Here is a 27038-nt window from a genome sequence, read left to right on the forward strand (position 1 = left end):
ATCCTTGGGGAGACGGGGAGATGACAAAGTCTATTTTCTCAAAATTGCATCATTGTCAATAGCTAAATATATTTCACTTTAGTGCCATGGTGTATAAAATATGTCTCTGGAACAATCCCTGACTTTCCTGCCAATTTCTGCTTGGATTCTCTTTGATGGCATCTGCTTCTCACTTCTTCTTTTTTTAAAGCAAAGTTTTTCCCTTTGATCCACAGAGCAGCAGCAAAAGCTACAAAGGCACTTATTTTTATTAGCAGCTGTTTCTTGGAAGATGTCCTTCTTTAGAATCAGTTGAGCTGCCATCACGCAACTGCCAGCTGCCAAATCTGTATCCTTCTAGACTTCAGGGTCCAATGCAAAATTACCTGTGCAGAGGCAGGTCAGAATTTGGCCTTGGGTCAAGAACCAATGTATGCAATTGGGAATATGGTTTGGGATTTGTCGCCCTGGCAACACTACTTTCATTTAAATATTATGTAGCTTTCTGGTCCTTAAGGATCTATGTGCAGCAATTGCATGAGACTAGAAGTAGGCAGAGAAAATGTTCACAGAGTGGCATAGACACCAGACACAGATATACATTTGTATTCCCATCAGTAGGTGGGTGGTTATTTTTATTTGCCCTGTTTGGGTGTGCCAGCCCCACACTGTATAAGTTGCATGTATGAACATAAGAACAGACTGCAAAAGGTCCATCTTGTTAAGTTGTGGGTGAACATATCAGACGACACAACGATTCTTCAAACAGCTCTTGTTTATTCACGGGCCAGGACAGAACTGAACTGAAGGGTTCAGTCAGCCTGCTTATATAGAGCTCCAATACAATGTAACTGTAACAATTTTCTAAAACTATCCAATCACTGAACAAAAATTTTTTTTCTTCCAGTAGCACCTTAAAGACCAACTAAGTTAGTTCTTGGTATGAGCTTTCGTGTGCATGCACACTTCTTCAGCTCATACCAAGAACTAACTTAGTTGGTCTTTAAGGTGCTACTGGAAGAAATTTTTGTTTTGTTTTGACTATGGCAGACCAACACGGCTACCTATCTGTAACCAATCACTGAACGTCACTTTCGATCCCTTATTTGCATAACTATCTATAGTATCCCCCTGCTGGCCCATAGTGAGAACTTCAGTACATAACACATCTAGTCTGCCATTGTGTTTTGGCATGAGAACCTGAATCCCTGATTGCTCTTTGGTCTAGTCTAGAATCTTGGCTTGCTTCTGCCTCCATGGTTTGTCTACAGTCCTGCCTTGCTCTTCAATTCTGATCACTGGCCTGTCTTTTTGCTCCTGAATCCTATTGCAGCCCAGCTCTGACCTAAAGACACAATGCTACATCACCATGACCAATCCGATTTAGCTAATGATGACACCACTGCTGGCAACTGAGGTCAATTTAATGAGTTAAAGCAGTGTTTCCCAAACTTGGGTCTCCAGCTGTTTTTTGACTACAACTCCCAACATCCCTAGCTCTCAAGACCAGTGGGTCAGAGATGATGGGAATTGTAGTCCAAAAACAGCTGGAGACTCAAGTCTGGGAAACACTTGAGTTAAAGTAAACATCCTGGCAAGGAATGGCCACAACTAACCAAGGCTGAAAAAGGGAATTTATTTTTTTTCCAGCTCTGCCAAAAATGATAATAGAAACCAGTGAGCAATTTGGGCTCTCAGCCTTGTCTAATAATAGCAACAGTCTATTTTCTAATATCCTTGTAAGAAAAGGAGGCATAACTGCACACAAACCATTCCTTGGTTTAAGAAGGCATTGCAATCTTGTACTTGAAAGGGGCCTACTAAATCCACCATCTTCACAAAAACATTGAAATGCTCGGCCTGAATACAAATTAATTAATTTGCTTCATTTCCTTAATGGGGAAATATTATCTCCTGAAGCTAACAACCTCTTTCCCCCTTTCCTTCTCAATCAGACAGACACGTTTTGGGAGAGATTACACAGCAGCTAATCTAATAAAGGAGTGTGATAGAGGGAAAAATGTCTCTGGGGCTTTAACAGGGAAGTAACAAACAAACAATCACATATGTTTCTTTTCATTTAATTCCGGCTGTAGGGGCAGATGTAGCTTCTAACCCATTATGATGAATCTATCATTTAATGATTAACTCAATGATGTGTGAGAAGAAGGTGTGGGGCTTTTTATAAAAAAAAATGTAACCACCACCCAAAAGTCACCATGAATTGTGTTCATTTCAACAGTGGGCTGGCGGGTTTTCCACAAGGAGGAGAAAGTGAGGTGAACACATCAGGGTGATCAACGCAGTCATATAAAGGAGGGAAAACAACAGAAAGGCTTTTGTTTGCTTGGACTTTTAAACTTGCCTTCTCCACGCAAATAATTATTGAGTCACTCGGGTGCCTCAAACTGGTTGCTAGGGACAATTGCTTGTTGTCTCTTGTAATGGACTTGAAGTGGGGGGGGGATCCTTGTCCTACTTGTTTTGTGATAAAGCAGGGAGGATGCATCTCATTGAAACAACTTCTAGAAGGGTAGTGATGCCAGATCACTTCCAGGTGGCCGATAATTTTGTGGGAGGGATTCACGCACCTATTGGAACTTGAAGTTTGTATGATGAAAATGGATGAAAGTAACTCAGACTCCCTGGCATGGCAAATCCACTTAAAACACACAGAGATACTTTTGGGGGGGATTAGGAGTGAAATATACTCAGTGTTGAGTGTGAATTTCATGCTCTTTATTCAGCTCGTAGTAGCAATGAATGAAAATTTCTCCAAAATGTCAGCTATATATACATTATTTACACAATGGGCCCCGCGTGATTGGCTAATTCTGGGCTGCTCCTGTAGGCCAATCAGGTTGCAGATTCACTTCCTCCAGGAGTCTGATTGGCTGCTCCTGCAGGCCAATCAGGTCGCTGATTCACTTCCACCTGGAGCTGGATTGGGTGACTCCTGCGGACCAATCAGACTGCTGCATTCTAGATCCTATTGTACTAGGATTCAGCTCAGTACATAACAAGGAGAGTGACAGGGGAATGCACTGAAAAGTGTGGGGTGAACACATAATTAACTGGAAGACATGCAAATGTAACTGAAACCAATCAGGATGACTTCACATTGTTATATAACTTCCCTGAAAACAAATCATAATGAAGGATCAATAAAGACCATACAGAGTCTAGCCTCTGTGTAAGCTTCACGGAAGAAAATCAAAAGGAATGCTCAGTATATGTCAGCTAGAGAAGCTGTTTGCTGCATGGGGGTGGGGGCTGTCTCATGAAACTCTAAAACAGGGGTGGGGAAGTTATGCCCCCCAGTTGTTGCTAACTCTAATTCTCATTAGCCCCAGCCAATGTGGCCAGGGGTGATCACAGTTGTAGACTTCTGGAGCTCCACAGGGTCCCCTGTCCTTGCTTGAAAGACAAAGACATTTATTGCTGTAGATGTTTTCATAGACATAAAGCCCATCAAATGTAGCCTCTTTGAATTAAGCTATGGGGTCACAGTGTCCCAATTTTCCAGGGACAGTTCCGGATCTACAGAAGCCGTCCCGGTTTCTGATTTGATTCTGGAATGTCCTGTTTTTGCTTAGGATGTCCCTATTTTTATCAGAGAAATGCTGGAGGGTATGGGGTTATGCGATCCCCGAGTCAAAGAGATAACTAACTATGTAACATCTGAAAGACATCTGAGGGCAACCCTGTATAGGGATGTTTTTTAAATGTTTAATGTTTTATTATGGGTTTTGTATATGTTGGAAGCTGCCGAGAGTGGCTAGGGCAGCCCAGTAAAATGGGGGGGGGGGGTTATAAATAAAATAAAATAAAAATAATGGAATATTGACATTCCTATTTTCATCAGAGAAATGTTGGAGGGTGTGGGGTCAGCAGAGTCACATGGCAAATTCTTTGCTTGGTTTGCCAAGGAGCAGGGGATCACATGAGCAAATAAATATTCCCTATAGGCAAACCTTTGTGTATGAGAATTAGGTCTTATGAAGGCAAAACAATATGTGATTCCGCTGATGGTGCAGTCTAGCTCTCGGGGAGCCATCACCAGTGAACAATGCAGCACCGATGTGTGCTTTTAGGTTTAATCTGCTGAGCTGATTTTCATTACAAAATGCGGGTTAAACACATGCAGAATCAGAGATGCGTATTCCCTAGCGATGGCACAGGGAGTAACAAGAATACAGGGGCCTTCTGGGGTTATATCAATCCATGTTTAAGAGGGGTTTTCATAAAAAGGACAAATGTGTAGCATTGTAGTGCCATCTGCTCAGGTGAAAGAGTGTGCCACGTTTGCCCCCTTTGCAGCGGGCTCAGATGGCAATCCATTACTACTTAATTGCACATTGCTGAATTGGCTGTTGCTGCTTCTCCATTGCTGATTGGTTGGTTAAGGCATCTCCTTTCCCACTGGCTGAGAGCACGCCTTCAGCCAGCAGGCAATAAATGGGAGCATGTTAAGCTTCTGCCCTCAGTCCACGTTGTCATCGTTTTCTCCATAGGACTCTCTTTTCTCTCTCTCAGCCTGAGATGCAGAAGCTGGTCGATAACACCAGACCTGCAGCCTTCAAGTCCAAGCACAAACAGCTTTCCCAATTCTGGCAGAAGAAACAATAAGAAGGAAAAGCTTTGCTCATGGGGTGGCATTGCATGGACATCCAGGGCAATGGCAGAAAAGCTTTATGCTGTCAGCTCCCTGCTGACTTGTAAATATCACACAAGGCGTTTGTGGAAAAAATGGGCAACAACCCTTTTACATCCCCTTTAGGGTAGCCATCTGAGGGCTCTACGCCAATGGTAGGTGGAGCCAGAGGCAGAAGTGGGGGTTCATCTACACCTCTGTTTGCTGCTGCTTTCCTCCAGGATAATCTGTGGTTTACTGCTGAATTGGACCAAATAGCAATCGAATTTTCCATTTGTTCTGATTCAGTGGCAAACAGCATGTTCTCCAGGGGAAAGCTGCAAGGCAAACACAAAACCACTTGGACATGTGCTTTCTAGCCATGGGGCAAATGCAAGAGTGGACAAGCCCTAAGCGAGCAGCTAATGCAAATGTTACCTTTGTACAGTAATAATAATAATAATAATAATAATAATAATAATAATAATAATAATTTTATTATTTAATCCCTGCCCATTTTGGTAGGCTCGTTTGGTAGGCAGGGTAGGCCCATTAGTAGGCTCGTTTGAACATAAGCACACTCCCACCTCTGTATCCTCCATCCAGACAGGCAAGAAGTTATCATCTGAGCTCAAGGATGCATTCCAGCCTGGCAAAAACCATTGGGAGGCAAAGCAGGGCCAGCGGGTGTGTGTGTGTGGGGGGGGGTTGGGGAGAGTTAGGAGGGCCAATAGAGAGGTCTTGAGGGCCACATTCAATATCTGGGCCAGAGGCTTCACAACCGTCTTTGAAAACATGCCAGCTGCAAACTCATTCACTTAGCACCTGGCATGTAATAATTTGTTTCCAATTGAAGCCACCAATATACCTTCAGAACAAGGAAGGGGAACTTGTAGCCTTCTGGGTGTTTTTGGACTACAATTCCCATAATCCCCAACCATCAGGTGAGGCTGATGGGAACTGGAGACCAACATTGGTGGAGGACGGTACACAGCTTCACTATACTGATCTAGAACCCCAGGACACAATGTTGACAGGTCTGTATCCTGTAGTTTGCCCCTACTTTCTGGTGCATAGAATTATAATGCTTTTGAACATGGAGGCTCTCTTCAGATAGCTATTGACAGACCTATCTGCTGTGGGTTTGTCCAACCCCATTTCAAAAGCCATGGCGCCTACTGGTTGTTGCCACATCTTTGAGTAGACAATTTCATAGCGTTAATGACTCCTGGCTTGCTTCCAGTGAACTAAGTCCTGTCCCCTCGCTGCTAATGAAGCCATTTGGAAAGCGGCAGCAGAAATATTTACCAAACACGGTTAAAAAGACTTCAGGGATGAAAAGCACTTAAGATGTCCAAGGTCTGATGCTGGCGAGATGGCTTGCATGGTCTGTCATTCAGTAAGGGATTACTATTCCAAACACGGCCTTAGTGATTCCACTGTGTGGCATCTAATTAACTGTCAGAAATGCATTGTTGAGGGGATGATGGATTATCCAGTTGAAGGCATTAATAAAGCTCATTCCAGTTTCCTCATGTGCAGGCTGGTACCAAGTGAAGCTAAGCTAAGCAAGAAACTCATTTCCCACTGGTTTGCAAAGCTACCTGAATGACGATCTGCAGAGACTTATCAATTCCCTACAATTAACAGTCTCCGAAATGCCACCTCCTCCTCTGTACTTGACAAAGCTGCAAGGGCGTATGATTGCAGACTTCTAGCTCTCAATCCTTCTGCTAAGCATCCTTTGATACAATGAATTGAAGCAAACTCAGGTTCCCCACTTAAGACCCTTCAAACACTGTGAGGACCATGATCAGAACCCAACCACTTGGTTGGGCCATTCAAGCATTTTACTACATAGAAAAAAGTGATTCCCACACAGCTATGGTAACACTGAAAGTACATATGCTCCATAGGGATCAGCAACCAAGCTTGAAGTTCCCACTGACCTAAAAGACTGGTAATCCTACCCTGGATTGTGGAGTCCTGGACTTTAGCCCCAAGGTCCAGCTCTAGTTTCACCTCTGCCCAAAAGGCAGAGCTGGAACAGTGGTTGCAGTCTTTGAGGACAAACCAGGGAACCATCAGACTTCAGAAACCAAGTTTTACTTCAAGAAACGTGGATTGAGACCTCATTGTGACCCCTAACAATTCACATCTACTAAACTTTAATTTGTCACTGGTGATGGTTTGGCTATGTTTATCTACTCGATGGTTTGCTTTACAATCTCTTTCTGCATGGACTCCATGTGTGAGTGAGCAAACGAGACAGGGGAAGGCAGAATAGCCTCATCTTGAAGGAACATCCCTTTTGTAAATATGTTTGGCACTGAAAACACTGGTCCTTGCTGAGATTTTATATCACCTCCCAGCTTCCTCTCTCTGCTCTGTGGCTAGCTGTTGACTTGGCTTCATATTACAAGGAGATAAAAGATGGGAGCAAAAGAATAGTAGTGCAAAGGATGGATACTGAAGAAGAATGGATTATCAAAGGATACCACTGGTAAGGGATGGGCAGCTAACAGCTCAACCTGCCTTCTATCCTCTTTTCTTCCCCTGGGGATCTCTTCCACATTTGCATTTGTTAAGCCAAATATTTATAGTATACCTCTCTGTGGTGTATAGACTGAGAACACCAGGAGCTGTTTTGTATCTTACTCAGGTGCCACTCTCATTAAAGAACAGAAATAACTTCAGAAGTCTCTTGTGCAGGGGCAGCCAGTGTGGTACCCTCCAACATGTTGGACTACAACTCACATCATTCCCAATGATGCTGGCTGAGGCTTGAGGGAGTTGGATCCCACATTAGCTGCCTGTGCTGTGCTGTGCTGCATCCCAGCACAACAAATTAACTACACACTGTCCCCTTAAGAATATCCCAGCCTCCAAACCCTCTCTTCATTTGGACTAGGAGCAGCCCCATTGCAGACATGAATTAAAAGCCTTATCAAGGATCTGTAAATGTTGCAGCCAAATAAAGTAAATTTCCTGTGTCAATCCTGAATGTCATAGCCCATTGTCTAAGAAGCAACACACCTGGGAGCATCACAAAGGTCTCCATAGATACGTCTAAGGTATGTAAGTCTGTGGCATTATCCCCACATCACAGTTGGGAGCACTGAGGCTGAGGAGCAGTGATCTGATGAATTCATGGGTAAGGCAAGATTTAAATCCCCCCATCACCTATTTTTTCCCCCGAACCCCCACACTTGCTGTCAAAGTTGCAAGAGGCTGTTGTTGGCTTGTAATTATCATGCCAACAGCAACACTGTGAAAATCCCAGCAAAAGCTTCACAGAAGGGCAGGCAAAATGATCAAAGAGTCAGAGAAACTCCCCTGTGAAGAAAGGTTGCAATGTCTGGAACTTTTTGGTATAAAGCAGAGGTGAGTAAGAGGTGACATGATAGAACTTTATAAAAAGCTGGATGTTGGAAGATTCGGTGCAGACAAAAGAAAGTACTTCTACGCACAGAGCTTCAACTATGGAACTTGCTCTCACAGAAGACACTGATGACCACCTACCTGGGTGGCTTTTAAAGAGGATTAGACAAATTCATGGAGGAGGGCTACTGACAGCTTTGCTCTGCTTCCACGTTCAAGCTACCAGTTGATAGAAACCACAGGAGAGGAGGGGGCTCTTGCGTTTAGGTCCTGAATGGGGTTTCCCCACAGGTACCTGTTTGGCCACTGTGAGAGCAGGATGCTGGACTATTGGCCTGATCCAGCATGGCTCTTCCTAATTTCTGTTGTGTTTTTTGGCCTGATCCAACAGGACTCTTCCTAATTTCTGTTGTGTTTTGAATTGGTAATATTTTCATATATTTCCAAATGGAAGAAAAGTCAGGGGAAAGTCTTCCACGTGAAACAGTCTCCTGTACTAAAAAGCCCACTTTTAAATCTATGGGGAATCAGCTCTTTGTGCAAAATGTGCCCCAGGTCTTGTATGGATTAATGTGTTTCATTTTTTCAACCTGAGACCCCAATTGTGATAAGACCTGCAGGGCTGCCTGGATGTTCTTTCTTTTCTTTTCTAAAAATTGTATAATCCTTAACATGCACATCACAGTGATTTTACTGACTGATAGAATATTGTACTTCACAGTGACAGCTTGACATTTTGCCTTATTTGTACAGATGAAAATCTCCCAAACTTCCATTTGATAATTCACTTTTTCATAGAACCCACCTTTCCCCCAGCTGCATCCTGCTTCCTCAAACACAAAATATACAGACCAAGAGAGACTTCATCTTTCTTCTTCACCACTAGACACCATCCAAGCATGTGACACCCCCCCATCTAAAGTGATGCAATCGAGAAACGGTGGTCACCCACACTCAGTGAATATCTGGAGCTGTTAAACGTGATAGCTATGTTCTAATTCCACTGTTGGAGGCAATATGCCTCTGGATACCAGTTGCGGGGAATCACAAGTTGAGAGAGAAGTGTAGCACTCAGGTCCTGCTTTAAAAGAGGATTAGACAAATTCATGAAGGGTGAGGCTGGCAGTGGCCACTAGCCTCAGCGGCTACATTCTGCCTTCACTGCCCAGGTAGAAAGCCTCTGAGTACCAGTTGGTGAAAACTACAGGAGGAGACAATGCTCTTGTGCTTATGTCCTGCTTGCTAGTTTCCCTGAGGGATCTGGTTGGCCATGGTGATGCTGGACTAGATGGGCCATTGTCCTGATCCAGTTCTTAACTTCAGGACTGAGCTGAGATTAGGACCCAGATACTAATTATACTGATATTTCAAGCACTAGGCACTGCCCATAGAGTAAGTAAACGTACACATCTTTGCCCGTGGGCTTCCCGTGGAAAGTAAAAATAACATTCAAGGAGGGAAGGGAGCGAAGAAGACTAAAGCCTTTGTCAATATCACCCTTCCTGAACAGATCAGCTTGACAGAGGCCATTTCTAACAGACAGTCTTCCATCAGACCTCTGCATTGGCAATTAGGCTTCCCCAAGCTTGAATCTCTTGGGGAAATAGTTTAGCTGAGTCCTTTTGCTTCCCTGACTGGGAGATTGACACTCCTCCGCCAGATGTCCATTTCTGACTGCACAATATCGTTCCCACAAATGAAGCAGAAGCTGGATGTTCATTCTGACTCTCCATTTAATGGTGAAATATCTTCTTCTGGCGTGGCATGATGAAGGGCAGTGGGGAGGAGGAGCAGGAAGAGGTGCCAAGCATCTGGTCACTGTTCATCTTCTCTGATGCTGTGCCACTGAGAGGAGAATGAAATGAAAAGGACCATGACACACCATTATACATCAGCTCATCTTGCAAGCCAGACATTTAAAGTGCTATGGCTTCTTCGAAGCCTCGAATAAAATTTAAGATATTAACTGATGCTAAAGAAAGAGGTGGATTTGCCCTGCCAGACTTAAAACTTTTTTATGAATCAGCCGCTTTTTGCTGGCTGAGAGAATGGATGCTTCTTGAAAACACTGACGTGTTGGATTTAGAAGGTTTTAACAATGTATTTGGGTGGCATGCATATTTATGGTACGACAAGGTCAAAGCACATAAAGCGTTTAAAAACCATATTGTCAGAAAAGCACTGTTTAATGTTTGGATAAGATATAAGGATTTGCTTGAAAATAAAACCCCAAGGTGGTTGTCATCAATGGAAGCGAAGGCTCAGAAAAAGCTCAATATGGAGGCCAAATGGCCGAAATATTGGGAAATTTTGGAACAAGAGGGAGACAGATTAAAACTGCAGAGTTTTGAAAAATTAAAAAATAGAGTGCGAGACTGGCTTCATTATTACCAGATAATGGAGGCATATAACTTGGACAAAAAAATTGGCTTCCAGGTGGAAAAATCAAAATTGGAAACAGAACTGCTAGATCCTAAAATTAAGAACTTGTCAAGAATGTATAACTTGCTGTTGAAATGGAATACTCAGGATGAAACGGTGAGATCTGTCATGATTAAATGGGCACAAGATGTTGGACATAATATTATGATGGCTGACTGGGAACAGTTATGGACCACAGGTATGAAGTTTACGGCATGCAATGCCTTAAGAGAGAATATAATGAAAATGATCTACAGGTGGTACATGACACCAGTCAAGCTTGCAAAAATCTACCATTTGCCCGATAATAAATGTTGGAAATGTAAAGAGACTGAAGGTACATTCTTTCACCTTTGGTGGACATGCCCAAGGATTAAGACTTTCTGGGAGATGATCTATAATGAAATGAAAAAGGTATTTAAATATACCTTTCTGAAGAAACCAGAGGCCTTTCTCCTGGGCATGGTCAGCCAATTGGTGCCAGAGAAGGATAGAACTTTCTTTATGCATGCCACAACAGCAGCAAGAATACTTATTGCAAAGTACTGGAAGACACAAGATCTACTCACCCGGGAAGAATGGCAGATGAAGGTGATGGACTACATGGAACTGGCGGAAATGACTGGCAGAATCCGAGACCAGGGAGAAGAGTCGGTGGAGGAAGATTGGAAGAAATTTAAAGACTATTTACATAAACATTGTAACATTAATGAATGTTAGAAGGATGTTGGAATGATGTTATGTGGCTTTAGCAGAAATGTTATAAAGGATTTGGGAAAAACTGACTGTTAATTGGTGAAAGGAGGGAAAGTAAAGTTACCATATTTTTCGCCCTATAGGACGCACCGTCCCATAAGGCGCACCTAGGTTTTTTTGGGGAAATAAAGGGGAAAAAAATTATTTCCCCCCCAGGCGCGGGGCTGGGGCGGGGGAGGCTCGAGCTTCCCCTGACCCCAGCCCCCAAACAGGCAGCTCTCTGCAAGCCGTGGGAGTCCAGCGCTGGCTCCCGCTGCTTGCTGAGAGGTCCGCGAAGCCTGGAGAGCGAGAGGGGTCAGTGCCCACTGACCCCTCTCGCTCTCCAGGCTTCAGTGAAAGCCTGCATTCGCCCCATAGGACGCACACACATTTCCCCTTCATTTTTTGGGGGGAAAAAGTGCGTCCTATAGGGCGAAAAATACGGTACATTATATTAAGATAAATTACAGGACAAAAATCTGAAAAGATGGAAAGGATTTGCTGAAACAGATAATCGAACTAGAATACAAAAAAGGGAGGTGTGAGGAGGTCAAGGAAATAAGCTAATGAAAGATAAGTTATGGGAAGATTCGCTGTATTTTTTTTGTTTCTTTTTTAATGGATTTTATTTTTCTGTTTTTTCTTTCTTTTTTTCATCCTTCCCCCCCCTTATTGTGATGTGTTGTATTGTTTTTGTTTAAAATTGTGTTTTTTCTTTTTTCTTTCTGTAACCTTTAAAACTTTAATAAATATTATTTTTAAAAAAAAGACATTTAAAGTGCTATGATGTCACTTTAAACTGTCATGGCTTCCCCCAAAGAATTGTGGGAGCTGTAGTTTGTCAAGGGTGCTGAGAGCTGTAACAATACCCCTATTCCACCTCCCAGAACTACAATTCTCAGCATTCCCTGATTATTCAATAGGGTTGCCATATTTCAGAAAGTGAAAAATCTCAACAACAAAATGAAGTTTTTCAGCTATTTTTAAGGAAATTCTCCAAGATATACGCTTCCAGTGTGGGTTGCTATACGTGTGGATTTTCCCAGACATTCCAGCGATTTCTGCCCAGACACTGTTTCTGATGGTCGAATCCCATCTATGTCCAGAAAATTCCAGACGTATGGCAGCCCTATAACCACTCTGGAAATAAAGAGAAGAGGGCCTCCCTAGCAGCTCCCAGAATTCTTTGGGGGAACCCATTACAGCTGGAAGTGGTAGCTTGGTGCTTAGAAGGTATGGGGTGAATGTGGCCTTTGTTTGTCTGAGGTGCAAATTCAGAGCACAGCAAAATGCTTCAGAGAACCAAGGAGGTTTATTTGTTTTTGTTTTTAAAAAAGCTCTGAAATTCACCATTCCATGATGGCAACACCCTTTGAACTGATAGCCATGGAAGGCAAAATCCTATCGGCTGGAACAGTTTGGATAGTCCAGACAGCTGTTAACACTGCCTGGATGCATATTGCCTTTGTTGCCAGCCTCCAAGGATGAAAAAGAGAGGTGTTTTGCGAAGCGGGTAATTTGCAGTGCATGTCAGGCCACTCTCCAGCTCCTGATCCTTTGTTGTATATGCTGCCATGTGCATTTAAGATGCAGAGAACACAGTTGGCTGTTAGTCCAGGTGGGCCAGGCTGGTGTCACAGTTCAGGCTAGCAAATAAGGATCAGAGGCAGGTATAAAGTCAAATGTCAAGTCATCATCCAAGGTAAAGGGAAATAGTATCTTCACACCAGAGTCAAATTGCTTGGACTGAAAAGAAAGCTTTTAAAGTAAGACTTTTCTGGGCCTTGTAGATAGGGATTGGCCCATGGAGTCAGCTGACTAATGCTAGATGGAAGTCCTGGTTCAACTTCTGTCCTGGACTCATGTCTCACAAAGACATCCTGTTAACCATGAACAAACAGCAGCCATGTATCTAACCTATATATCCCTCAGTCTTAAAGATCCCCTGGGTACATCTAAGTTAGATGGGGATGGCTATCACTTGGTGCCTTCCTCAAAACACCCCCTTACTGCTCTGATTCCTAAGGACAAGAGTCTTCTTTGTACCAGAACTGCTGGTGGCTAAGACACAGTGAGCGTTTAATGAAAGGATATTAACAACCACTGCCTGTTGACGATCAGGGTGAGAGTTTGATACTGGCAGGCAATTAGTGATGAAACATTTCTCCAAGCACTCAGAATCTGACGCTGCTTCAATCAGGATTTAGGTTGGTCAGAAAGCAGCCATAAAGCAAAACCCTCCATGACAAAAAGCTGAAACAAATTAACACAGACTGTCAAGACTGCTTCATCCCTTTGATTTGGGGATGGTCCTTTGAGGGGAAGAGAGCAGAGGCAGTGCTTCAGAGTAGAGAACTGTCTTTTCCTGGTGTATCAACCAAGGAGTCAACCTTAGGGGAACTGGATTAACTGGAAGTGGGCCAGCCATCCTTTTAGGTCTGGTAGGACACGGTGCTATGCTGGAAGCAATAAGTGAGCTTTGGCTCAGCATACTATCAGGGGGTCGGCAGTCAGATGCTGGAGCAGGTGGTCAAGAGGCGGGGAGCAAGAATGGGCATCATTCCTCCACTTCCCAGGACTATATTCATCCCCTGCAAAGGTAAGAGAAAAATTGTATTTCTGTGTAGGTGTCAGGAACCCTGAGTGGGAGGGAGGAAAGCTTGGCTGAAAGGAAGGCACTGTTGCACAACCCTACGAATTATTGCCAGGGCACCGGACCAGAAGGCGTCCTGGTGATTGTCAGCAGGGTTGCACCAGAGCACCTTTTGGTTCAGTGCTCTGGCACAATCCTGTTGACTTGCACCAGAGTGAGTGATGCTCTGAACTCACATCAGAGCACTGGACCAAAAAATGGGACATTCTGGGAACCAAACAGAAGCCGGAATTGGTTTCTGTGATCTGGGATGTCCTGCTCAAAATGGGACACTTGTGGGTATGTCCTCCATGAATTTGTTTAATCTTCTTTCAAAGCAATCTAGGTTGGTAGCTATCTCTGCTTCCTGTGGGGGTAAGTTCCATAGTTAACAAATAACAATATTACTAAACAATAGGAAGCCTCTGTTTCTGACCCACTTGGGTGGGGTGGGGAAAAAGGAAGGAAGACACAAGCTCTTTGATCTAAGTCCTGCTTCCTTCCACATTTTGTAGTAAAGCAGGCTAGAGAAGCTCTGGGCAATGGCCTCCAATCTCAGGTGGATTATTAGCCCCAGTAATGAAGAGCATTGCTCATGTGAAGGACAAGGCGTTTTCAAAACCCATTAATTTTACTCATAATGGGGAATTAATGTGCAGAAAGGCAATGCCAGCCCAACAGTAATTGCTTTTTTTGGAAGATTTGGAACAGTCAGGAAGTAAAACTCATTTTCAGGCAATGCTTTCTTCCCACCCCCAACTCCCTTTCTATCTTTCAGAAGAATTGAATTATTATTTTTTTAAAAATGCTGCTGCTTTTTCTTCATTATGGGTTGTTATATTTCATCATTACAAGACTTTCATATTTCAGCGCTTTCTCATTACATTTTTATAATTCCCCCTCTCAATATTAACATATAGGGGCAGAGCTGACGAGTCAGACTCAACAGGCTGCGGCCTATATTAATGTTTCAGTGTGTGGCGGAGTTAATTAGTGGCCATAATTCTCAGTGCTTCTGACCTTTGAGCAGGTGGCAGAAATCTGTTTTTGGTCCACCACTTCTGGATTACATGTCCGCCTTTCTGTCAATGAGGCCTCCCTTTGGGAACATGGCTAATGCATTCTGAAATTCCAAAAGCATCCATTGTGACGTCATCAGAGTGCAAATAGATTCCACACACCCCAAACCCGTTTCCACAATGATTTTTCTGCTGAAATACCCTTGTGTAAGAACATAAGAAGAGTTCTGCTGGTTCTGGCCAATGGCCCATCTAGCCTAGTATCCTGTTCTCACCATGGCCAACCAGATTCCTGTGGGAAACCCACAAACAGGGCCCAAACATGAGTGTAGGTGAGTTCAGACTCCAAGTATGGATGGGGGCAGATGCTCCCATCCAAGCTTCAACCTAATGCAAACCCATGTATATCCTCCAATAGGGGCTGCATGATGACATTTTTACATTTTTATTATATAGAAATACCAAAATGGACACATTAGAACAGGTTTCCCCAAATACAAATGAATTAGAAAAAAATCCATGTGCCATCACAACTGTCAATTCATATCAGTATAAAAGGTAAAGGTACCCCTGCCCGTACGGGCCAGTCGTGTCCGACTCTAGGGTTGCGTGCTCATCTCGCTCAAGAGGCCGTGAGCCGGCGCCGTCCGAAGACACTTCTGGGTCACGTGGCCAGCGTGACGAAGCTGCAGCTGGCGAGCCAGCACCAATGCAGCACACAGAAACGCTGTTTACCTTCCCGCTATAAAGCAGTACCTATTTATCTACTTGCATTTAAGGGTGCTGTCAGGGAACTGCCATCGGAGCGAGAGGCGGAGGCAAGGCTCCCAAGCGATGCTGGAGAAGGGCCCAGCAGGGAGAGAGACAGCTCATCGGCTGGGGAAGGAAATCAGCGTAACACCAGGGATAAAGGGGGGCAGATGGGGGAATCGGCGAGGGGGCTCCAGGACTCCTCGCCGGAGACCAGCGGGGAGAGCACGGGTCCTCCGCTACCCACACCCACCCTGCGCAGAAGACTTCCGCGCAGGGAGAGTAGGCGGAGACTTGGCGTCAAAGAACTTTTGTGCTGGAAGAGGTTCAAGAAACGCCCACTCACGGATTCTGCTAGTGACTGAAACAGCCACGAAGTGAAGGGCTGTCCAGACAGAAAAGGTTTAACCAGGCAACCTAGCCAGGAGTGGCGGCAACTTACGCACGAGCAACCCCTATAACCATTACAGGTGCTTTCGAACTGCTAGGTGGGCAGGAGCTGGGACCGAATGACGGGAGCTCATCCCGCCACGGGGATTCGAACCGCTGACCATGCGATCAGCAAGTCCTAGGCACTGAGGTTTTACCCACAGCGCCACCCGCATATCAGTATATACCTTGCTAAATCATGGCTAATGCAAAAACATTCACTGGGCAGTTTCCTATATAAGCTGTGAGGGGAGAAGATCCTCCAGTCTTCTCTGAATTCTCATTTTACATAGAAAAATGCATCAGGAAGAAGGGTAATTTGAACACTCTTTCTTGACATAGTTTATGCCTGTGCAGGGAATTTTTTTAGAAGCAATACTCAAATGTATGAACCCCTACCTGGAATCGTGCGGCCATGAAGCCTTGCAACCACATGATTCTTGAGATCATATTAACTGGTCTTCAGTAAGATTTGAACATAGGAAGCTGCCTTAGATGATCCATTTAGACTAATATTGCCTACTCTGATTTGCAGAGGCTCTCCAAGGTTTCAATCAAAGGCGCTTTTCCTAGCCTACCTATCTGGGATCTTTCAAACTAAGGATGCTGGGGATCAAACCTGGGACCTTTTGTGTGAAAGCATCTGCTCTGCCACAGAGCTATGTTACAGTTTCCAGTTGCCTGGTGAAGAGAACCAGCACCCACTCTTCCTGGGTACAGGTTTATGTGCATAGAGGCAGCCCAAGACCATTTTGCCTGCTTCGACTCACCTGCTTCTGCACATTAGAATTTCCAGCCTATAACGATGGAGCAAAAAGGTTAATGGCAAAGCTTTAATACAGTATTAAAAACTGTTTTGCAATTCCCTGATGGCCAAGTCTCATTTAACCACCTTTAATAGTTCTAGTGCCCCTTGTGCCCATGATCAATAGCTTGCATGGTCTACTATATATAAGGGGATAGTTGGGAAACTGCAGTTGGAAAATGATGCCCGTTGTAAAGAGCGGGCAGACTGAGGTTGGAGGGCTGTGCCTCATTTGCCCTAACAGACTAGCCTCTGGAGCAAATTAATCCTTCCTAGCTACACCCCTTTCTTGGATGCTCAGTTTGTTTTGGCTGGTTTAAACCCACCAAAACACCTTGGGGACACTGAGGGGGTGCACACATCCAGGCAGCAGAGAGAGAGGGGGTATTTGTGAGAAACCCCCCTTAAGCACACTGTGCTTTCTATGTGGACTCTATGATTTGCATTGTTGTTGTTGTTGTTATTTAGCAACTCCAAGCTGTGGGATGTTAGCATCCAAAATGCATATTTTTTAAAAAATAAATTTTATTTTTCAGTTTTTCAAAAATTTACCGACATACAAATCACAAACACACAAATTGCATAAATTTCCCATAGACATATCCCACCCTTTGTGCTTTCATTTTCATTTTTTAAAACTGCATTTTATACATGAATCCACCTTTAAGCTATTCTTTTGTTTCTTTTCATAATATGTTTAACTGCTGGTTTTATGTTAACCCTGCAACAAACTTTGGATACAAGAGTTTTTCAAATATTCCACAAATTTTCCCCAATCCCCAAATGCACATGTAAAAGGTTAATTTCAAGAGCTGTCAAACTGTGATTTCCTATGACTGAGGTAGTTATTTGCAGTTGGTACAGTTATGGCAGTTAGCTGAACAGTCTTAACAGAGCAGCGGGTATTTTATGTTGTGCTGCTGTTTGCCTCAGAGTTAGTTAGTCTGTAACAGTTTAATATATGTAAGGTGTTTTAACAATTTAACATCCACCTGCATTGTATATTTAATCTGCAACTGCAAGGACACTTAGTAAAAGTTATTTGTCCTTTAAACTTTGAAAAAGAGTGTATTGCATAGTTTTTATAAGAGGGAAAAGGAGAACTAATTAACAGGTCAAACGACCCAGGGCTGTCTTCCACAAAGCTCTGCTAAATGGGAACTAGAGTTTAATTCCCACAAAAGCAACCTACCAAAAACGAAAAGGAAAAAAGGACATGCAGTGGTTCCTCTGGTTACATCCGCTTCAGGTTACAGACTTCGCTAACCCAGAAATAGTACCTTGGGTTAAGAACTTTGCTTCAGGATGAGAACAGAAATCGTGCTCCGGTGGCACGGCGGCAGCGGGAGGCCCCATTAGCTAAAGTGGTGCTTCAGGTTAAGAACAGTTTCAGGTTAAGAACGGACCTCCGGAACGAATTAAGTACTTAACCCAAGGTACCACTGTACATTAAAACCAATGCAAAAAACTACAATGGAGTAAAAGCTAAAAACATATTCATGTTATAAAAAGGCAGGAATAGACCATCACACTTACCAAAGGAAGCCATAGATGATAGAAGGCTGAAGGCCTGGAAGAAGAGAAACATTTCTGTTTGGTGCCTAAAGATAGGCAATGATGCTGCCAGACTTGCCTCGCTGGGGAGAGTGTTCCATAAGCGGGAAGCCACCACTGAGAAGGTCCATTCACATGTCAACACCCTCTGCACCTACCTCGGAGGGGGCACAAGGAGAAGACCTTGCATGATGAATGCTGGGTCTGTGTTGGCTCATGTGGGCTTCTGAGCTACATAAGGCTTTATAGGTTAAAAGCAGCACTTTGAGCTGAGCCCAGAAATTCCATGGAAGCCAGTGCAGTCATGCCAGAAGTGTTGTTTTATGTTCAGACTATCTTGCGTTGGTCAACAACCCGGCTGCTGAATTCTCAACCAGCAGCAGTTCCAAAACTGCCATCAAGGGCAGCCCCATGGATATTGCATTGTGGTAATCTAACCCAAAAGATACCAGAGCCTAGACTACAGAATCTATGCTATCACATCCCCCATCCCCCCTTTTAAATGTATACACAGAAGCCACAGCCTCGAGGTGGAGGTGCCAGTTTGTCAGAAACAAAGCCTGCATACATCAAGGCCACCTGGTTGTGAGCCAGGCAACACCCTCCCAAGGTGCTCCCCCCTCCCATTGCACACTGACCTTTAATTAATTAAAGGAAAGCATCTAAAACAAATGAAAATAAAAGCTCATTTTGCTGCAAACAACACACTTTTTTTTCTAGATTGGAACTCATAATCTCCCCCCCTTCTCTTTTGTCAGGAGAAGAAAGACAAGAAACAGCTAATTTCCAAATCAGGAAGAAGGCGAATATTGTTGGATCCCACTTGGAGAAAGCCATTACCCAAATTAAATGGACAAGGAACCTGTCAATTTCTGCTGTTTTCGTAGAGTCTGTCAGCTGTTTTTGGTGTTATGCAAGCACACAGCCCATCAGGCTAGCTCACTGCTCAGTGAGCAGAGGTGAGGTTCGTGATTTCAGGCATTATTATAATATCAAACTGTGTCTCCCTGTATCAGTCTTCATAAACAACTGGGGTTCATCAGCTCAAGTCCTGTTTTGCATTTTGTCGGTAAGAGAGGTGAAATTTATGGTAGCTAGGGGGAGCAGCAGGGCCATCGTGGTGGTGTCTCCAAGGCTGCGAAATAGGAAGTTGCAGCTCTTCAACTGCTTTCAAGAGGGGCTGCAAAGTGTTCCTATGCTGGCTTGTCTTTGGTCTGTCTGGTCAAGAGTTAAACATGGAAGAGCCGGAAGTCAGGGAATCTTCTCTTTCAAATCATAGAATTGTAGAGTTGGAAGCGAGGGTTATCTAGTTCAACCTGTTGCAATATAGGAGTTTTAACTAGATCATACATGACAGATGGCCTTCCAACCTCTGCTTAAAAACCTCCAAGGAAAGAAAGTCCATCACTTCTCATGGGATTCTGTTCCACTGTCAAACAGCTCTTACTGTCAGGAAGTTCTCCCTGAGGTTTAGTCAGAATCTCCTTCCTTGTAATTTGAATCCATGGTTTTGGGTTCTAGCCTCTGAAGCAGGGAAAAGCAAGCTGGCTCCATCCTCCATGTGACAGCCCTTTAGATATTTGAAGTTGACTGTCATATCTCCTCTCAGTCGCTTCTTTACCATCCTAAACATACCCAATGCCCTCAACCATTCCTCATAAGAGACCTTTTTAAACCTTTGTACAGTAGGCTAATTCTCTCTCTCTCTCTCTCTCTCTCTCTCTCTCTCTCTCCCACCCACCCACCCACCCACCCCTGTATACCCCCTCCAGGCAAAGAAGAGGCAGGATCAAACGTCAAGGAGGCAAAAACACTTGGGATATGAAGCTGGTGATGGGGGGAGGCCCGGGAAGAGTTATGAGGGCCAGAGAGAGAGAGGCCTGGAGGGCCACATTTGGTCCCTACGCCTGGGTTTTGTGTCATGATGTTACCAAAGGTAGTGCATAGCTCTGGAACTGTAAAGAAAGTACACTATAGCTTCTGCCATCAGCCAAGGAAACTAGAGCTACTGGGAGGCTGTATACCTAGAGTTGCCATATTCCTTCCTACCTTCCTTCCTTCCTTTTGTCAAGGTTGTTGAACTTGACATTTTTGGGCTTTTCTTGAATTTTAAAAGCATTAAGAATAAAATAAATTGCCCTGCTTGCCATACATCCAGGTTTTCACAAACATTTTGCTGATTCATCAAAAATCCACCTGGATGCCATTTTGCAGCCGATTTCCAGATGTGTTTGGGAAAAGCCGGATGTATGGCAGCCCTAGTATACCCTGTCTCTTAGGATGATCACCAGGCAGGAATGAGACCACCTTGGTTCCAGTCACTGACTGGAGAGGAGCAGCTGTAGGAGGCTTGCATCCCTGCCTGAAGGAACACTCAGATTCAGCTGCCTGTAGCTCCAGGACTGCAAAAGCCAAGAGAAAGGTCACTCATGATCCAGCTATTGGCTGAAACCACAAGAACCATAAGTTGCTATTCAAGCAAGAACACCAGCAAGGGAAGATTAGCCTGGTCTGAACTGTATAAAAATGGCTGCTTAAAGTCCAGAATGGGCTGATCTGTTGGCTTCTCCATTTCCCATTTTCCCAGACGTAAGTTCATCCCTCCATATCTTCATATTTGTTTGAGAAGTTTCTCCTCCAAAAAGAAGTACTCATGAAAAATTATCAGCAATTTAGTGCGAATTTGCCCTAATAGACAAACCATTCTATACATACCATTCTAGACACATTCTTTTTGCAAAGCCGTTTCGCCTTACACAGTCATACCTTGGGTTGGGAACATGATCTGTGCAGGAGGCACGTTTGCAAACCCCGGCGTTTGCAGCCTGAAGCGGCACATCTGCGCACATGCGTGACACGATTCGGCACTTCTGCACATGCGCGTGACGTCATTTTGTGCTTATGCGCATGCGCGAGCACCGAAACCTGGAAGTAACCCATTCTGGTACTTGGGGGTTTGGCGCAGTCCAAAACCCGAAAACGTGCAACCTGCAGTGTTCGTAACCCGAGGTATGACTGTGTCATGCATGTTGGTATGCTGGCTTCACTAATATATGCATTTTGTATCCACACTCCACCCCAGTATATGCATTTTTGTACACATTACTGGAGACGTATTGTTGGAGAAATGCATTCCAAAATTTGGGGAAGTGCAAAATTCAATGGATGTTTGTATTTCAGGTCACATTTTGTTTTGGAACGTCTGAATTAGGTACCGTATTTTTCGCTCTATAAGACGCACCAGACCACAAGACGCACCTAGTTTTTGGAGGAGGAAAACAAGAAAAAGATATTCTGAATCTCAGAAGCCAGAACAGCAAGAGGGATCGCTGTGCAGTGAAAGCAGCAATCCCTCTTGCTGTTCTGGCTTCTGGGATAGCTGCGCAGCCTGCATTCGCTCCATAAGACGCACACACATTTCCCCTTACTTTTTAGGAGGGAAAAAGTGAGTCTTATAGAGCAAAAAATACGGTAGGTTTCCTCTTTAAATGAGAACTGAACTGAATTTCTCCACCATTCCTATTTATAACCATCCACTTTTTGTGGCCTCTAATAACTGATCTGCCCTTCTCTGCCTTTCCTCTCTACTCATTTTCCCTTCTATGTCTGTCTTTTTAGCTTAGAAGGCTGGTGGCAACCACCCTCACTTTTTAAATTGATGTTGAGTCACTCTGTGAAGCAAAACTGCCTGAAAAGCAGGAGACAAATACAGGAAATAAATTAAGAAAAAAGTACTTGTCCAACTTGCAGGGTGCCATGGGACCAGTGAATTGTATTTGTGACATGGTCAAACAACAGAAGGAACTTTAATCCATGTCCCAGAATGCCAAGCCCAGGTCACCACAACTCGCTTCTACAGGAGGCAGTCATATATGTTGCTTTGGATGGCTTTAAAAGAAGATTAGACAGATTTGCGGGGGACAAGGCTATCAATGGCTTCTAGACACAGCAGCTATGCTTTGCTTTAACTGCCGGAGACATCATCTCTAAATACCAGCTGCTAGAAACCACAGGAGGGGAGAATTACTGTTGTTCTCATATCTCACCTCTGGGATTCCTACAGGTATCTGGTTGGCCACTGTGAAAACAGGATGCTGGATTAAATGGACCATTAGTCTGATCCAATAGGAGGTTCTTATGCTCACATGGTGCATTATAAACAGTTTCATACTCCAAACCAGGTAATTGCAAATATTGGCTACATTGCCTCTTAAGATGACATTTTGAGTGGCAGTTGAAAATGAGGTTTCTTTACATTTTCTGTTTTCATAGTAATGAAAGTGGAAGCCGAGAAATGTCCCTTTCTCCTTCAACTTGCCCAAATGACATCCATGCTTCCTGCGCTTCCTGTTTATATTTATTGCCACCCCATTAACATCCCCCTCCCATTGCATCCTTGCAGCAATTCCCTCCTCAGACCAGCACATTGGCACATTTAACCTTCTGCTATGTCCACATTATGCACTGAGCTACGGCAAATCGTTTACCTGGGCAGTGAACTCTACCGAGCCGCATTCCAAATACAGCGATTTATTTGATACATTTCTGACAAGGGAAGCGACGTAAAAGGTCTCGCTTTTCTGACTGAGGTAAATAGCACATCATAATATAATCAGCAAGCAATACTAAAGAGCAATTCAAGGACTCTGGAGGGAAACATGTTGCTGGCTGATAAATGATTGGACATGACATTCAACATTTCTGATAGGGGATCTGACGTTAGGCCAGAAAGATGTGTTCACTGAAATGTGGCCTATAGTATGTAGAGCGGATGTGGGGAATATTTTTAAACTTGGGGCCAAATTCTTTCTGGGGGCCACGTGCAATTGGTGGGTGGGTCCAAAGCAAAAGCTGATGGGACAGTGAATGTGTAGTAGGCTATAGTCCAGCCATGCAAAAACCAGAGGTTTCTACACACAGCCACATACCTGTTCTCTCTCTCTCTCTCTCTCTCTCTCTCTCTCTCCATTCAGGTAAGCAATAGGCATCATCACACTTCAAGGGAATGATCTTCCTGGGAGACAAGGGATAGATCCACCACATAAATTGAAACCACATCCAAGGCACATTTAAAGCACACAGCTTCCACCCAAAAATGCTGGGAAGTGCAGTTTCCCACTCATAGAGCTATGATTCGCAGTACCCTTAAAAACTACCGTTCCCAGGATTCTTCAGGGAACATCATGCACTTTACATGTGTGTTTAAATGTAATGGGGAACATTTTCCAGCCCAAGGGCCACATTCCCTTGATGGCAACCTTCCAAGAGCCACATGCCATCTGTGGGTGTGGTCAAAGGCAAAAGTAGATGAGGCAACTCACATGAGTGGGCCAATGCATCCTACCTCCCAAGTGCCCCAGAAAAAAATGGGGCATCCTATTTTTTTCATGCAAGATCACGGTGGCCACATGACGTGTGATGCTAATTATTTTCCCCAAGAGTTAAATGATAACTAATTAGAGGCAGCTACAGGAGAGCTATGAGATTCAGGTGAGGGTCAGATGCCTTGTCAATCCCAGCAGGCCTCTGGCCTGCCCAGGCCTCCAGCCTGCCCACCATTCTCCTAAAGAGAAGAAGCATAGAATGGAAGACTTGTGTATAGTACGCAGATCTGAAAGGGCCACAAAGGATAAACCACCCAAAAGGTATCCTGAAGAGTTTGCTAAAACAGTCATAGCAGATACAGATGTTAGTAACTCAGAGAAGGTTTGGGAACTGTTATGTAGTGAGTTTAACACATTTTATGATACAAGGCGCATTCTAACCAATCGTATAAGCGCTGGTAGACGAACATTCTAATGGCAAGTAAGCGCATGGACTTTCAACTGTCAACTTTCAACGGTCAGTTCATGATCAGCATTATTACTGTGTTGTCCAGTCAGTTTGGTTCTTGTTTTCCTATGAGTGAGCTGTTGTCACTGACAAATGTTGAATAAACATAGTTGAGGAACTTATATTGCCTTGGGCTTCTGACTTTTTCTGAACATTCAACATTGGCGATGAGGATGGGATTGATAAGCTCCCACCAACTGCCAGAGGCCCAAGACCGCACCGCAGCACTGCCGCTTGCCACCTCGCAGTAAGCATGACCTCACTTAGCAAATAGTCCTGGAAATAAGACTGGGCCTGCTGCATCTTCGCAACCACCCACAATTGCACAAGCGACTGCTCCAGGTCCGAGGATGACCACCAGTCATAGTTGGCCACCACTGGACTTTGATATGAGCCATCCTGCAGAATGGCTGCAGTGGTTCCGCCTAATAAGGAGCTACGTCCAACTACAAGGCTTCACTAGGGAGGCAGACAAAGTGGATGTGCTACTGACGGTGCTGGGAAGTTCCGCCATCACTCTACTGGAAGGTCTGATGGCACCCAGGGACACAGAGGCATGCACTTTCGATGAGCTGACACAGGCTATGACAAGACACCTCGTGCCTCGGCCAACTAAGAACCACCGCCGCTAAGACTTTGCACACAGAGAGCAACAAGCGCAAGAGTCAGCAAGTGAATACATCACAGCACTTTGGGCGATTGCGATGTATTGCCAATTCGCTGACATCGAGGAACGACTTCTCAAAAGGTTCATCAGTGGCATGCGAGACAGCCATCTCTGCTGCAAGCTGCTGGCAAAAGACAACACCACAATGATGGAAGCAATGACACGTGGCTTGCCGGACACACTGGTGAGTGATAATGGGACCGCTTTTACTTCAGTGGAATTCAAAGAATTTGTAACCAAGAATGGAATCCATCGCATTCGTTCCACTCCTTTTCACTGGTCCACTAACGGCCAAGCTGAATGCATGGTCCGTAATACCAAAGATGTGCTTAGGCGCATAGGGCATGGAGACTGGACTCTCCGGCTAGCGGAGTTCTTATTGGCCCAACACATCACCCCAAGTGCAATGACTGGCTGGAGCCCGGCGGAGTTGCTTATGGGGAGGAGGTCAGTGTGGTCTAGTGGTTAAGAGTGGTAGACTCATAATCTGGTGAATCGGGTTCGCATCTCCGCTCCTCCACATGCTGGAGCTGGGTCACCTTGAGCTAGTCACACTTCTCTGAAGTCTCTCAGCCCCACTAACCTCACAGAGTGTTTGTTGTGGGGGAGGAAGGGAAAGGAGAATGTTAGCTGCTTTGAGACTCCTTTGGGTAGTGATAAAGCGGGATATCAAATTCAAACTCTTCTTCTTCTTCTTCTTCTTCTTCTCACTACCCTCCTTGATCATACACACCCCGACCAGGCTCTTGAGCAACAGCCATCCACTGTGGTGCGGGGGGCTCCAAGAGGGTTCTCCCTAGGGGACACTGTGTACGTCCGAAACTATGGGCCCAAACAGGGTTGGGTCCCTAATATCATTGCCTGCTGTACAGGTCCGGTTTCCTATGAGGTAGGGTTGGAGGGGGGACTGGTTTGGAAGAGACACCTCGACCAGAGCAGAGCCAGGGCACCTCCGAACATGGAATTCAAGTGGAACCAGAGGACAGAGAAATGGGTACTTTGGGAGATTCTGTGCCCAGGCCAGAGTGGGAACCAGACGGGTTGCCGGTGACTGATTTACCCCAGCAGGGCAACTTCAGGCTGGAATCCTCAGTGGCTCCATCGGCAGTGACCCCTTCAGAGCCGGCCTTGCTGACCTCACCACTCAGACCGTGGGTATTGGAGGAACCTCCTGGGGCACCCACTCGGGCACAGGAACCACGACAATCCCAGTGGGAGCGGAAAAGGCCAGCACACTTTGATGACTATGTTTGTTCCTTTTGTTAGGAAGTTCGGGGGAGGAGTGTTATATATTGGGTTTAACACATTTTATGTTACAAGGCACATTCTAACCAATCGTATAAGCACTGGTAGACGAACATTCTAATGGCAAGTAAGCGCATGGACTTTCAAATGTCAACTTTCAATGGTCAGTTCATGTTCAGCATTATTTCTGTGTTGTCCAGCCAGTTTGGTTCTTGTTTTCCTATGAGTGAGCTGTTGTCACTGACAAATGTTGAATAAACGTATTTGAGGAACTTATACTGCCTTGGGATTCTGACTTTTTCCAAACATTCAACAGGAACCTTCAAGCTTCCAAGAGGTCTAAAGTTGAACCTCAGAGGATGCTGAGCCATGGTTAAATGCCATGAAGGCTGAACTTGATTCCTTAGCGAGGAACAAGACATGGGAACTAGTTCCAGGCCAGCCCAGACCATAAAAGGTTTACAAAGTTTAGTTATTGCAAAAGTTTTTCAGTGTTAATTTTATGCATTTTTAAAAATCACCATGGTATTTAACAATAATATCTTATGTACTTTAGAGGGGAAATTATGAATTATAGAATTTTAAATACCCGTCATGATCCTTGGCTTCACTCAATTTTGTTTATAACACTCTTCCATTTTCTTCTAGTTGTGAGGGTGGGGGATGGGGGATGGGGAGGGGCCTCACAAGTGGAGTAGCCTAGGACCTCTCTTCAACTAAATCTGGCCCTGGACTAACCCAACAGTGCGTCCTGAAATACACATGTCCCAGTTTTGGCTATGGAAAAGCTGGATGGTATGATGCATGCTTCCCTTTTACAATTCCAGCCATGCAAAAATCAGAGTCTTTGATAGATAGATGGATAGATGGCTGAATAGGGAGATACCCAGCCACCTCCATCTCTTCAAGCAAACAAGATGCATTCTGGCCAGGGAAAAGCACTTGAAGAGAGAGCA

The 27038-nt window shown here is 44.4% G+C and overlaps 2 long non-coding RNA genes across 3 annotated transcripts; one reads left to right on the plus strand and one right to left on the minus strand.

Moving 5' to 3' along the window:
* Positions 1-7730: 7730 nt before the first annotated feature.
* LOC310750728 lies at positions 7731-22523 on the plus strand. 2 transcript variants are annotated; one of them, XR_014542197.1, is made up of 3 exons: positions 7731-7996; positions 19097-19297; positions 22402-22523. It is a non-coding gene; the product is annotated as an uncharacterized lncRNA (long non-coding RNA). The 2 variants fall into 2 exon arrangements; XR_014542198.1 differs by lacking the exon at positions 22402-22523 and having other exon boundaries at positions 19097-19386.
* On the minus strand, positions 9387-15270 carry LOC310750730. Its single transcript, XR_014542200.1, has 2 exons — positions 14802-15270; positions 9387-9838 (listed from the first exon to the last, which is right to left on the minus strand). It is a non-coding gene; the product is annotated as an uncharacterized lncRNA (long non-coding RNA).
* Positions 22524-27038: the final 4515 nt, after the last annotated feature.

The sequence above is a fragment of the Podarcis filfolensis genome (genome assembly GCF_964270895.1).
Source record: "Podarcis filfolensis genome assembly, chromosome: 15".
Classification (NCBI taxonomy): Eukaryota; Metazoa; Chordata; class Lepidosauria; order Squamata; family Lacertidae; genus Podarcis; species Podarcis filfolensis.